At 45.7% G+C, this 13,945-nt stretch overlaps 1 pseudogene; it reads left to right on the top strand.

The window, feature by feature from the left end:
* Positions 1 to 13,945, top strand: part of LOC119315663 — a 53,446-nt pseudogene that overhangs the window by 24,716 nt on the left and 14,785 nt on the right.

Genomic DNA, 13,945 nt, shown 5'->3' with positions numbered 1-13,945 from the left:
AGGTAATACTGTTGCTTAGTGGCTTCTGAGCCTGAATCTTGATGTGCTTATCAGCGCAACAATTTTTTAATGCAGTCAAATATTAATGACATTCATCTGAGACATTCAATAATAGTAGATAACTGCAGGGGTGTTTGTGAGGAGAACACCTCGCATGATTGCCATTTGGTCCCTTTTTGACTAGTTAATTTATCCCGTGTTGCATACATTAAATATTTACTGTTCTATATGAACAATGTTGCAGGCTCTAGCTAGGAAGGACCCTGAGCGAAGACAAGTATTGCAAGTTATAGGTTGCTTTGCTGGATCGAAAGCGGAAACTCTTCTTGAAGGGGATATGATTCTTGCTATCGATAAGAAGCCTATTACATGCTTCCTTGACATTGAGAATGCTTGCCAAAAGCTGGACCATTCGGTTGGTTCAGATGGAATGCTTAACATGACAATATTTCGCCAGGTGAGGACTCTCTATAAGGAAAAAAACTTTTTCTTTGACGAAGTACGATTGAATTAGGTATTTATCAGTAGTATAATTGCTTCAACATTCGAGCAGGGAAAAGAAATAGACCTTATCGTTGGAACAGATGTAAGAGACGGTAATGGTACAACACGTATGGTGAACTGGTGTGGATGCATAGTTCAGAATCCTCATTCGGCTGTACGTGCACTTGGTTTCTTGCCAAAGGAAGGCCATGGAGTTTACGTTTCTAGGTGTGTATCATATTCCTTCACTAATTTGTATGCTCAAATATTAGAAACTGTTGATACAATACAACAACCAAAACCTTAACTAGGGGATGTCCACAGGGACACAGTAATCAACTAAAGTCAACTGCAGTCAACATGGTCAACCCCTGGTCCAGCTTGGTCAAAGGAGGCCTAGGCGCCAAGCCTTGGTCCAAGGAAGTAAGGTAGCAAGCCATGGTCAAGGGAAGTCAAGAGAAATCAAGAGGAAACCTTAGATCAAAAAGTCAAAATGGTAGTCAAACAACAACAACCAAGGCTTTTGTCCTAAACAAGTTGATATGGGCAACATATAAAGTCCAATAGAAAACATGTGGAACCCAAAGAGTGAAGAGAGAAAAGAGAAGTAACGAAACTATAAAAAAGTAAAATTAATGTCCCGGCACATAGATTGTTGATTTCCATGCTGTCCTATCAAGAGCCATATATCTAAATGCAGTCTATTCCTTCAAGTCCCTTTTTACGACCTTCTCCCATGTCACCTTTGGTCGTCCCCTACCCATCTTATTATTTTTGCCACCCTTTATAATCCCACTATTAACTGCTGCTTTTGGAGGCCTTCGTCGGATATGCGGAAACCACCTTAGTCAGGGTTGGAGGACAAGCTTCTCTTTAACTGATGTCACCCCTACCCTATTACTTAACATCTTGTCCTTTCTTGTTTGGTCACACATCCAAGCGCATCTCCGTGACACTCATTTGTTGGATGTGTTGTCTTTTAGTGGGCCGATATTTTGCTCCATAAAGCATCACATGTCTGATTGTCGTCCTATATAGGACTCACCTTTTAGATTTTGTGGGACCTTGCGCAGTGGATGCCAGATGCTTCCTGCCACTTCAGCCACCCTCTTATTATCGTGTAGTTAACATCCTCGTCTATGCCACCATGTCTTTGCAAGAATTGATCCTAAATAATGGAAGGTTCTCAATCCCCTTGGTAGGCCCTATTTGTCCTTCTATACTAACCTCTCCCTCCTCGCACATGGCACAAATGAATTCGCATCTCATATACTTGGTCTTGGTCCTACTAAGTCTAAACACTTTGGATTCCAAAGTATGTCTCCAAAGCTCTAATTTCCTGTTGACAACGACCCTAGTTTCAAAAGGGTATTGCAAAGGAGAAAAGGATTGATGTCTCTCACATGAAGGCCCTTGGGAAAGAAGCGCATCCATCCTTTTTTGTGGGAAAGAAGCCCATCCATCCTTGTGAGAATACAAACCATGTTCCACCATAGCCCATGGACTAAGACAAATGCAAGTGGCGCACCTAGTCCACATTATTCATATAGATCCTAGGACAAGAGGAAGGTCATTAACCACCTCCTAGCCACTATAAAATGAGGGGCATCCCCTCCTCTCAAATTGATCCTCTTCTCACTCCCTCATTCTTGAGGCTTGCATGAACCCTCTCCTCCCCCTTCAAGCTCCTATCCACCGAGAGTCAAATGGCGCGCCACCCCGTAGCATCATACCAAAGTTCTTCTCTCTTGTGGATATAGGGATCTTATTCATCTCTCATACATCTCATGCCCAACATGGAGCATTAGCCAATCTTTGCATTTCATACCTTGGTATTAACCCCTCTCGTGTCGCTCCCATGGGCGGCTCGAGAGGAACCCTAGCCGCCACCGACACCTTCCCTTCCCTTCCTCCTCCACCCACAGCCACCGTAGGGCGTCACGGGGATTTTCCTCATCTCGCCTGGGAGGCACGTTGCAGGGTGCTCCACTAGCGGCAGGGACTCACGAGCAACAAGGGGTGCACTGGCAGGGCTGGCGCAGTGCCGTGGAGCGAGTGGTGGCGAGGCGCGATGGCCTTGGAGAGCCATCGTCAATTGGTCTAGGGGAGCTCATCGCCCAGATCTATCTCCCCTTGGGCGGTAGCTCACTCAAGTGGTGGTCCTCATGGCCACGACGGAGGAGGGTGGAACGGGTCAATGGTGCTGGGTGGCATGATGTGGTGGCACAAGCATCGACTTGGCGCCTGTGAGTAGTGGTGCCTGGTCCGAGGTGCACCCTGGCTCCCAGATCTAGCTTCCTCTATGGTGGTGGCTCGCCCGGCCAACGGTTCTGCGGCCATGGCCAGGGGGTGGTGGTGGATGTTATTGGTGGGTTCCAATTGTGGTGATGGTAGGTTGTGGCTCGTGGTTGGGGCTTGGGTGCGGGTGGCACCCGAGATCGATTTGACTTCGTCTGTGTGGGTGCTCAAGGTAAGCATTTCTGTCATCGGAGCCTCTTGCTAGACCTAGCGGGGACACTCGCCGCAGACTGGCGGAGGTTGGGGAGGTCTCGCGCAGATGGAGCTCAGCTGCCAGCATCCACGAGATGACCGGGATGGGATGCTTCAGGCGAAAGCCTTGTGCCGACCTCATCAGCAACGATGACGGTGACATCTTCAGACGCCGCTTCCCTTTATGAAGGCTTCATTGTGGAGCTACCATTTCCCTCTCATTCATGTGCCTCCTTTCGACTGATCGAACAAAGCTAGCTCCCACTCTACTCGGTCAGCCTAGTGGTGCTCGGTGCTAAGTTCTTGGTGTTATCGTAGCTCGCTTATGGTTCTTCTTCTGTTTTTCCCTGTTCCTTCTTGTGTGTGGCTGTTGTAGCCGTTGTATTGTATGTCACTCTATTTTATGAAAATGAAAATGGTTCAGGCCGGCTTTTGCCCGCCATAGCAGCTTAAAAAAATCTCTCAGCCATATTTTGCTCTTAGATCTAAGATCTAGACAAGAACATGGTTAGCCCTTCAAGCTAGTATATCCCACTTGTATACCTAGGGTATAATCTCCCTTTAAGCTTGTCTTCTATGAGGAACACTTGAGATCTAGGGTAGTGGGTAAGTTGTTCCTTGCAAAGGAGATTCTCGAAACGGGCTTTCATCCCACTTTATAAATAAAGAAACCAACCAGTTCAACAATTTGTCATACCGACACACATAGTCTGTTAGGACCACAACACAAGCAAACCCAAAGAAAACAGAAGAGAAAGCATAAAAAAGATCACCAAGTGGTCAACACATCAAGAGAGGGGAAGAGAGGGGTATCACCAAGCTTGTTATCTTGGAGACATCTTCTATGGAGCATCTCTTTTCTTGTCCCATGCATTTGAGCGAGGCTCCCATGGTGGTGAGCAAGAGGGACTAGGACATAGGTACCTCACAGTGCCTAATCTAGTCAAGAAACATCCCCGTGTCCCCCTCTTTGTGTGTCTTGTGACGTGGCGGTTTTGACGGCTTGCTTCTCACGATGAGCAGCACGCAAGGCATCATCATCACATTTTGGGGGCCTATGGCAACGAAACTTTGGGCAAGTCCCCCAAGCCCTAAGATGGTCCTTATTATCCCTGCCGGGCAGGCACTCCCTATCTTGTGTTGGTCAAAAACCAGCAACAAAAATCACCGGCTTTTTTGACTTTTTCAGAAAGGAGGATGACCCCTGGCCTCTGCATCAGGGCGATGCGTACAATCATAATCATTTTATTAATTAGTCACGAAGACCTTACAAAGTAATACAACAGTAAGTCTGAAGCCACCAACTTGGTAACATATGTCGCTACACCTATCCCCATGATGAAGGGATGCAGATTGTCGGGGCCGCATACCCAGACCAAGCACCAAAGCCCAACATCTAAAGCCGGAGGCCCAACCCAGCTGAATTGCCGGGTCTGGGTCACACACTTGTCTGGCTCACTCCGGCGTGCACCGCATGCACATGCTGTAGAGGCCGTCACCACCGTCTTCCACCGATCCATCTTCAGAGTAGGTACTGACGCATCGACCATGCCAGGCATGCCGTCGATGCCACCACGAGCCAGACATCGCTTCTACCCTGCGTGAGTCTATGTATCCACGTCCAATGCCAGGACTCCGCTGCACCATGCCACCAAGACTCGTCATCGTGGACGAGGTAGATGAACACCGCTCCACCACTTATCTGCTCCATCCAGCAGCTGCTCCAAAAATGATGCCCCCATGAGGGAGAGTGATGCCTAAAGCGCCACCATTGTCCAATCCGGGAAACCTGAGTCTAGGATCTCACCTGGAGGAGCACAAGTTAGTCGACGGTAGCTGCAGTGGCGATGTCTTCAACAAGAGAACGACGCAAAAAAGCCGCCATCGCCCGCCATGACCAGAGCCATAGCACGGTTTTCACTGGCAGCATCGCCTCCCCACTCGTCGCCGGGACTGGATGTGTGATGCCACAACCAGCCAGTCAACCACACCTCCGGCGGAGGAGGTGGCCACCACCACTGCGCCCAGGGCCAGAGCCCCTGACATCCTCATATGGAGGGTCTAGCCCAGAAGCCGCTTGTCGTCGATGGATCAAAGGAAATGCTGGACAGCAGCAGGTCGCGGCCCATTGAAGCCCATCTAGCCCCAAATCGGGCACCCTAGCTGCCGCCGGAAATCTCGTCGTTCACCACTGCCTGCATGTCAACCTTTGATCCAGCTGGAGCGAATCGGCGCCACCCTGACCCGAACACTAGCCGATGAGAAACGCCGATGTGGCACACATGCTTTGCATGTGACGCCCCTGGCGCAGCGGCAGGAGGGGGATCTTGCGCTGGGGATGGCTGGAGGCAGCCGGCGAGGGTGTCCCGGTGCAGCACGGCGCCACCGTACTGGGTGGGGGGAGGGGAGGGGAGATGATCAAGAGTGGTAAGAAAAATCATGAGTTAACTTTAATTTTTTAACTGAAACACTATTTACAGTCTAATAGAGGTTTAGATTTGTCAGATTTGAATGGTCAGTGAGAATTCGCTAAAGCGATAATGTTGCTTTTAGTTGATCTGATATGCTAATTCTGTTTACAAGTTGTGTGCACTGGCTGCCGTGAAGCAGCAATGAATTCAAGAGTGCAGCATGTAAGAGCTAGAATTTTGGTAGGAAAATATGTAAACAAAGTAATAAGTATCCTGGAGAAGGAGAGAGAAAGAAATGTGGCCATTTGACACCATTTTCTACATGGTGCGTACTCACACAGTTTAATAAAAAACAATTTAATGAAGAAGGCAAGTTTGTGTGTGCATTGGATTCGCGGCCCTAAAGTACATTTTAAATAGCCCTTTTAAATACCAGTTTTGAATGGGGAATGAGCAGCAAGGTCTTTATGCAGAGGTTATGCTGGAAGTCCCATCCATAGATATGGTCTCTACCCTCTCCAGTGGATAGTTGAGGTTAACGGGCAACCAACTCCAGATCTGGAATCCTTCATAGAGACGGTGAAGGTATGCATTGCCAATAGTGAACAGTGTTCTTCTTTTGTCATGTTCCAATATCTCGTTTTTAAACTATATAGCGAAGTGCACATGCCATTTGTCTGAATTGACCTTTTTATCAGGGATTGGAAGACGGTGAATTTTGTAGGGTGAGGACCGTGAAGTTGAATGGAATATCTTGCGTCCTTGCTCTCAAACAGGACCTTCACTACTGGCCAACCTGGGAGCTCAACTTTGAGCCGGAGACTGCAACATGGCAGAGGAGGACAATAAAAACATTGCAACGTGTGATCCATTCTATTGGTAACTAGACGAACTAGATTATCTGTTGCGCCAAATGGCGTAAGGTCCCATTTCAAATCAAGACTTATTTGAAAATAAGTGCTTGCCAGTTTTGGCAACCCTTTTAATAATGAAAATTTAAGGAAACATTACCTCAAACTATGTATTAGAGTTTGTAAAGATTTGGACCTTTTTTTGATAAAGGGTGGATTTTATTAGCTCAATATGGAGCATCAAGGGGGTACAAACACAAAGAGCACACGTCCGGTCTCTCCATAGCTAGGATGCACACAGCCAACACAGACGCATGCACACAAAAATCACACCAACAACTAGCAAAGTCATATAAGACCGAAGCTATGCCAAGGCGGATAGAAAACAAAAAGAAAGTGAAAAAAAGAGCAACGATAATCCACGCCGAGGACCACAAGTGAAAAAAAGCTGGTAGTTGAGGACTTGGTTCTCAATGTTATCAGCTCGTATGCCCCGCAAGTAGGCCACAATGAAAACACCAAGAGGGAGTTCTGGGAAGGCCTGGAAGACATGGTTAGGAGTGTACCGATTGGTGAGAAGCTCTTCATAGGATGAGACCTCAATGGCCACGTGGGTACATCTAACACAGGCTTTGAAGGGGCGGGTTGGGGCTTTGGCCATGGCATCAGGAATCAAGAAGGAGAAGATGTCTTAAGCTTTGCTCTAGTCTACAACATGATTGTAGCTAACACCCTCTTTAGAAAGAGAGAATCACATCTGGTGACTTTTAGTAGTGGCCAACACTCTAGCCAGATTGATTTCATCCTCTCGAGAAGAGAAGATAGGCGTGCGTGCCTAGACTGTAAGGTGATACCTGGAGAGAGTGTTGTACCCCAGCATAAGCTGGTGGTTGCTGACTTCCGCTTTCGAATTCGTGTCCAGCGGGATAAGCGTGCCAAAGTCGCTAGAACGAAGTGGTGGAAGCTCAAGGGGGAGGTAGCTCAGGTGTTCAAGGAAAGGGTCATTAAGGAGGGCCCTTGGGAGGAAGGAGGGGATGCAAACAATGTGTGGATGAAGATGGCGACTTGCATTCGTAAGGTGGCCTCGGAGGAGTTTGGAGTGTCCAGGGGAAGGAGAAGCGAAGATAAGGATACCTGGTGGTGGAATGATGACGTCCAGAAGGCGATTAAAGAGAAGAAAGATTGCTTCAGACGCCTATACCTGGATAGGAGTGCAGACAACATAGAGAAGTACAAGATGGCGAAGAAGGCCGCAAAGCGAGCTGTTGGTGAAGCAAGGGGTCGGGCATATGAGGACCTCTACCAACGGTTAGGCACGAAGGAAGGTGAAAGGGACATCTATAAGATGGCCAAGATCCGAGAGAGGAAGACGAGGGACATTGGCCAAGTCAAATGCATCAAGGACGGAGCAGGCCAACTCTTGGTGAAGGACGAGGAGATTAAGCATAGATGGCGGGAGTACTTCGACAAGCTGTTCAATGGGGAGAATGAGAGTTCTACCATTGAACTAGACGACTCCTTTGATGAGACCAGCATGCGTTTTGTGCGGCGAATCCAGGAGTCTGAGGTGAAGGAGGCTTTAAAAAGGATGAAAGGAGGCAAGGCGATGGGCCCTGATTGTATCCCCATTGAGGTGTGGAAAGGTCTCGGGGACATAGCAATAGTATGGCTAACCAAGCTTTTCAACCTCATTTTTCGGGCAAACAAGATGTCAGAAGAATGGAGATGGAGTATATTAGTACCAATCTTCAAGAACAAGGGGGATGTTCAGAGTTGTACTAATTACCTTGGAATTAAGCTGATGAGCCATACAATGAAGCTATGGAAGAGTCATTGAGCACCGCTTAAGAAGAATGACAAGCGTGACCAAAAATCAGTTTGGTTTCATGCCTGGGAGGTCGACCATGGAAGCCATTTTCTTGGTACGACAACTTATGGAGAGATATAGGGAGCAAAAGAAGGACTTGCATATGGTGTTCATTGACTTGGAGAAGGCCTATGATAAGATACCGCGGAATGTCATGTGGTGGGCCTTGGAGAAACACAAAGTTCCAGCAAAGTACATTACCCTCATCAAGGACATGTACGATAATGTTGTGACAAGTGTTCGAACAAGTGATGTCGACACCGATGACTTCCCGATTAAGATAGGACTGCATCAGGGGTCAGCTTTGAGCCCTTATCTTTTTGCATTGGTGGTGGATGAGGTCACAAGGGATATACAAGGAGATATCCCATGGTGTATGCTCTTTGCGGATGATGTGGTGCTAGTTGACGATAGTCGGACGGGGGTAAATAGGAAGTTAGAGTTATGGAGACAAACCTTGGAATTGAAAGGGTTTAGGCTTAGTAGAACTAAAACCGAGTACATGATGTGCGGTTTCAGTACTACTAGGGGTGAGGAGGAGGAGGTTAGCCTTGATGGCCAGGTGGTACCTCGGAAGGACACCTTTCGGTATTTGGGGTCAATGTTGCAGGAGGATGGGGGTATTGATGAAGATGTGAACCATCGAATCAAAGCCGGATGGATGAAGTGGCGCCAAGCTTCTGGCATTCTCTGTGACAAGAGAGTGCCACAAAAGCTAAAAGGCAAATTCTACAGGACGGCGGTTCGACCCGCAATGTTGTATGGCGCGGAGTGTTGGCCGACTAAAAGACGACATGTTCAACAGTTAGGTGTGGCGGAGATGCGTATGTTGAGATGGATGTGTGGCCACACGAGGAAGGATCGAGTCCGGAATGATGATATACGAGATAGAGTTGGGGTAGCACCAATTGAGGAGAAGCTTGTCCAACATCGTCTGAGATGGTTTGGGCATATTCAGCGCAGGCCTCCAGAAACTCCAGTGCATAGCGGACGGCTAAAGCGTGCGGAGAATGTCAAGAGAGGGCGGGGTAGACCGAATTTGACATGGGAGGAGTCCGTTAAGAGAGACCTGGAGGATTGGAGTATCACCAAAGAGCTAGCTATGGACAGGGGTGCGTGGAAGCTTGCTATCCATGTGCCAGAGCCATGAGTTGGTTGTGAGATCTTATGGGTTTCACCTCTAGCCTACCCCAACTTGTTTGGGACTAAAGGCTTTGTTGTTGTTGTTGTTGTTGTTGTTGTTGTTGTTGATAATCCACGCCGAGCAGAAGTTTAGCCAGAAGAAGATGGTGCAAGCACACGTGATCCGGACATGGACACGGCCGACCATGCAGACTAAACACGCACACTATGCAAGCGGCCTGCCAAAGACCATCCACGGTACTAAAACCTCCGTTGAAATTGGAGTGACATCAATCGCAGCTCAAATGGCGCAATTCAAATGGCCAGAAGAGATGGTACCGCCAAAATCTCATAGAGACGCTTTGGCGATCCAATGCCTCCGGTGCAAGTCTTTGTCAATGGTAAATCTTGGCATGACCACTAGCCCCAGACAATACACCACGAGCCTACACTGCGCCGCCATGGCTGCAACAAGTCGCCAATATCCTAGAACATGACCCGGCCATCTGCACTGCCAATCACATCCCTGGATACCACTATGCACCATGTTCGCAAGGCCACAACATAGCAACGGATCATCCCTGTCCGACGGCACACAAGCAACCGGTGAACCGCCAGCAACCACTAATCTCTAGCTAGGCCCAACTCCAAGATGATACCCCCAACGGAGAACACAACCCCAAGTGTCGCCATCATACGATCCGGGCAAACCCGGACCTAGGGTTTCCCCTCAAATATTCTGGGAGGGGAGCCGAAGACTACATGTCGACGCCTTCATCAAGGTAGTGACGCCCATAGGCACCATCGTCGTTGGCTCCGACCGCATTCAAAGTTTGGCTTTCACCAGCAGTCTCCGTCTCCTCCAGAAAAATGAGCCTAGCTTCACCACCATGTCCACCTTCATCACCGTAGAACCATCACGGCCAAAGGATTGAATACTTCTGGTAGCACAGTTCCCAGGCAAACCCGATGATATATGTGTTAGAACCTGGACCGCGTCGCCCGAAGAAGACGCCACACAAGACCACCGGAGCGTCGCCGCCATGTGCACGCCATCTAGCCACCACCAAGCATCTGGGCCTCCTAATGTCGACGACACCATGCCGCCTGCCGGCGAGCGCCGCAGCCCCGCCATCACGGATCCAGCCAAGGCATCCCGTGGGCAGCCGCCGCACGGATCAGCTGAGCCATCCCGTGGGTAGTTCCCATGCTTTCCAAGATCCCCAGTTGAGTTGTGTGTGTCATGTCCCTCAACATACCACTAACCTAGCATCTCGTGTGTATCATGTTTAATATGTCATCACTACATGTGCTAGAAGATCTCCATCCTCTCATCCATTCCTCTTCTAAGAAAAAGGGTGCCAGCGACATCCATCAAATTGCACACGCGGGGGTCCAATACTCCAATTCCTCATGGTCGTTCATACTTCTTTCTTTCTCCGCAGGGGCGGAGCCAGGATTTGGGTATGGAGGGGCCAAGCAAAGTAGAAACAAAAATCCTGTGAACTTGCATATCAGCCTCCTGAACAATTTTAGTATGTTGAGAATTCAAAGCAACCAGCTTAGAAAATAATTGATCATAAAGGTGTTTGGCAGCGTTTTTTTCTCTTTATAGTTGAGGAATTTCAATTTCAGAAGGAACCGGCTTAGAAACTAAATTAATTTTAATGGTGTTTGGAAGGGCCTTTTCTCTTCATAATTTAGGAATTTCACTTTCATAATTAGTGCTGCCGACAAAGGAAAATTTGGCATCACAAATAGAAACTGGGAACTGGTACAAGATAATCTGGATCATGGTAATTTCTGAGAGATGTGCAAAATATGAATTCTTGATGGCATCTCAAATCTCGAAGAAAAACAACTAAAATCTAATGTATAATTTCAACACTGATACGAGACGTGAATTGAGAGAGGTTGGTAGTGTGATGTGTTAACCTGCTAATTCGTCGGCAGAAATGGTAAAGTAGGTTGCGTTGCCGAGTCGCCGTATGAATCAGATTGTGAGCGGTAGGGCAAGGAGATCAGAGGCAGGCGGCGGCAAGGGCACGCGGCGGCCGCAGCAGCGTCTAATCCCACCAACTACACGCTAATCACGGACGAAAGACGCTCACACGAGATTATTAGATCGGAGGCTACGCTGCCAATATGGCCGCTAGTGGGCTTTTTTACTATGGGCTTCTTTTCTTTCTCCTGCCTTATTGATACTCTCTGTCGGGCAGTTGATCATGTCCACATTGGTTGGTTGGAACTTGGAACGACTAGAAGGAATTAGGCAATTAGCACTTGAGAAGGGAAAACTGACACTGGATAGCATCTATCGGATGGCAAAGAAGTGGGCGTAGAGGCCATTGCATCTCTTGGAGATGCAAGCAAGAAAGAAGAAAAACTCATGGTATAAGCAGGATGTACGTTTTGCATTCTCTTTCTACAATTTTTCCTACACCAGAATGTTGGCATGTAAATAATTTCTCGCAGGAGGTGTCACAACACTAGCGCGTTAACGTGATGCAAGATGGTGTATATCCCGTTGCAATGCATGCCATATGAACACTTCTGTAAATATACAGTGAACAATTCAAACGAAACAAGGAAGAAATTGTAATACACAATTGAAACTTTTACATACATGGAAAAGATAATTAATACATGGTGATCGTTTTTTAAACGCGCAATGAACAATTTTCAGATACACTGCAAACAACCAAGTGGTTATCTTGGTAAGCTATCAACAAAAATTTACAATCAAAGATACACTGCAAAAAAAATTCAATACAGAGTACATGACATTTGAGAAGACAATTAATATGTTTTAAATACCTGATAATCATTTTGAAATAAATGGTAAACAATTTGTAATAGATGATTTTTTTGCAAAAAAAAAATAATTTTTTAAAATAGACAATGAACAATTTATATTTATCTGGTGAGCAATTTTTAATACAGGATGAGCTATTTTGAAAAACCCATGAACATTTTTTGAATACACAGAGAACAATTTATAGACACAGCGAACATTTTTTTATACACAATGAATGTTTTTCTAATACATGCTATTTTTTAAAAATATGCCTTGAACAGTTTTTGTTTATGGGATGAACCTTTTTAAAGTACAGAATGAATATTTTTTAAATAGTTTTGACTGTTTTTCCAAAATATATAATGAATTATTTAAAAAAATAACATATACTTTCGGAAAACATTGTATAACATGATGAATAAAAATAGCTGACAATTAAAAATAAAATTGTAACAAGAAAAATAAAATAAAATAAAAGAGTGAAGGGGAAAAGGAGCTGAGCAGCAAAGACAAAAAAGTACATACAAAACGAGAAAAGAAAAGTGCAATAGCAATCTAGCAAGAAAAAGGTCACGCGCAAAAGAAAGAGAAAACCCCGACACGTAAGTGCATTTTTTTCCTTGAGAAACTCCACACTTTATTTAAAACTCGATAATGTCTGGTACAGGTATAAAATTAGGAGTGGAGGATAACCAAATGTGTCTGCCTACAGCTAGAGAAACTGCACCCTTCGCTAAGTCATGCGCTTCAAAAAAAAAGTCGCTTCAAATTTGCTTCTCCAATTCCGCGCTTGCAAACTGCCTTTTGGCTTGCTTGAATATCTCTGATATTTATGGATGATGGTCAAAGGAAAACTTCCTGCAAATAGTAATTGTACTCATGCAATCCGTCGCCACTCGCACACATTAAAGGTATAAATCCGAGGCAAGCGAGAAACCTTCAGAACATGCATGCCCTTCTAGGATTTCTAGATCGACTAGTCCATCAAAACAAGTGAGTGAAGCTCCTAAGTCTTGCCATTTTCATCTCTGCATATAGCTGCACTAGCTCCTCTTTCAAGGCAGATCCTATTTGCCGCCCGCGGCGGAGCCGGTTGGGCTGGTTCACTTACGGGGTCCGCACAATGTTTCGTTTGCTGATGTTTCCTTCATTGGTTGCTGCGTTTTTTTCTCAAATTTTCTTCTGTGGTTTTTTGTTTCGGGTTTTTCGCTCTGTTGTCCAATTTTCAGTGGTTTTGTTCAGGTTTTCTGTTTTCCTGTTTTGATCCGTTTTTTCCTTTTGGTTTTCTTTTTTCCTTTTTTCTTTTGTTTCTTTTTCTCAGTTTTCTTCTCTTTCTTGTGATATTAAAAAATTTCGTCGTATACTAAGGAAATGTTCAACGTATATTACAAAATAGTTCACCATGCATTATAAAATTCGTTGTCATGTATTAAAAGCAAGTTTGACATATATTATAAAAATGTTCATTGTATTTAATAAATATTGCTGACCTCAAACTTCAAGAGCTGGTTTAATTGCTTGACATAGTTCCTTCAACAGATTTCTCCTCACCAACATTTGAGTTTAGTATGACCACCTTGATGAATGGGAACCACATATTTAGATTCTAGTGGCTTAGCTGATTTTGCAGTCCACAATCCAGTTCATCATTTTGACTACACAACTGATGAGGCGCATACCATCCATGTTGATTAATCGTCAATAGTGCATGCTGGACACACCAATAAGACAAAATTTTAGTTGTATTCTAACAAATACATAAAGAAGATTTTTCCTACCTTCTTCCGATGTCTGCAGTGCAGTGGCGGAGCTTCATCGTGATTTGACAAGGGGCTAAGTGAGTCTTAAATAGAGTTGAGGGGCCTAATCTACTGTATTATGTTACATTTGGACCAAACAATGTTAAATATTATATGTATATGTA

This window comes from Triticum dicoccoides, chromosome 6A (assembly GCF_002162155.2).
Source record: "Triticum dicoccoides isolate Atlit2015 ecotype Zavitan chromosome 6A, WEW_v2.0, whole genome shotgun sequence".
Lineage (NCBI taxonomy): Eukaryota > Viridiplantae > Streptophyta > Magnoliopsida > Poales > Poaceae > Triticum > Triticum dicoccoides.
The sequence above is the reverse complement of the archived record's forward strand: the minus strand, read 5'-3'. Positions and strand labels throughout refer to the sequence as shown.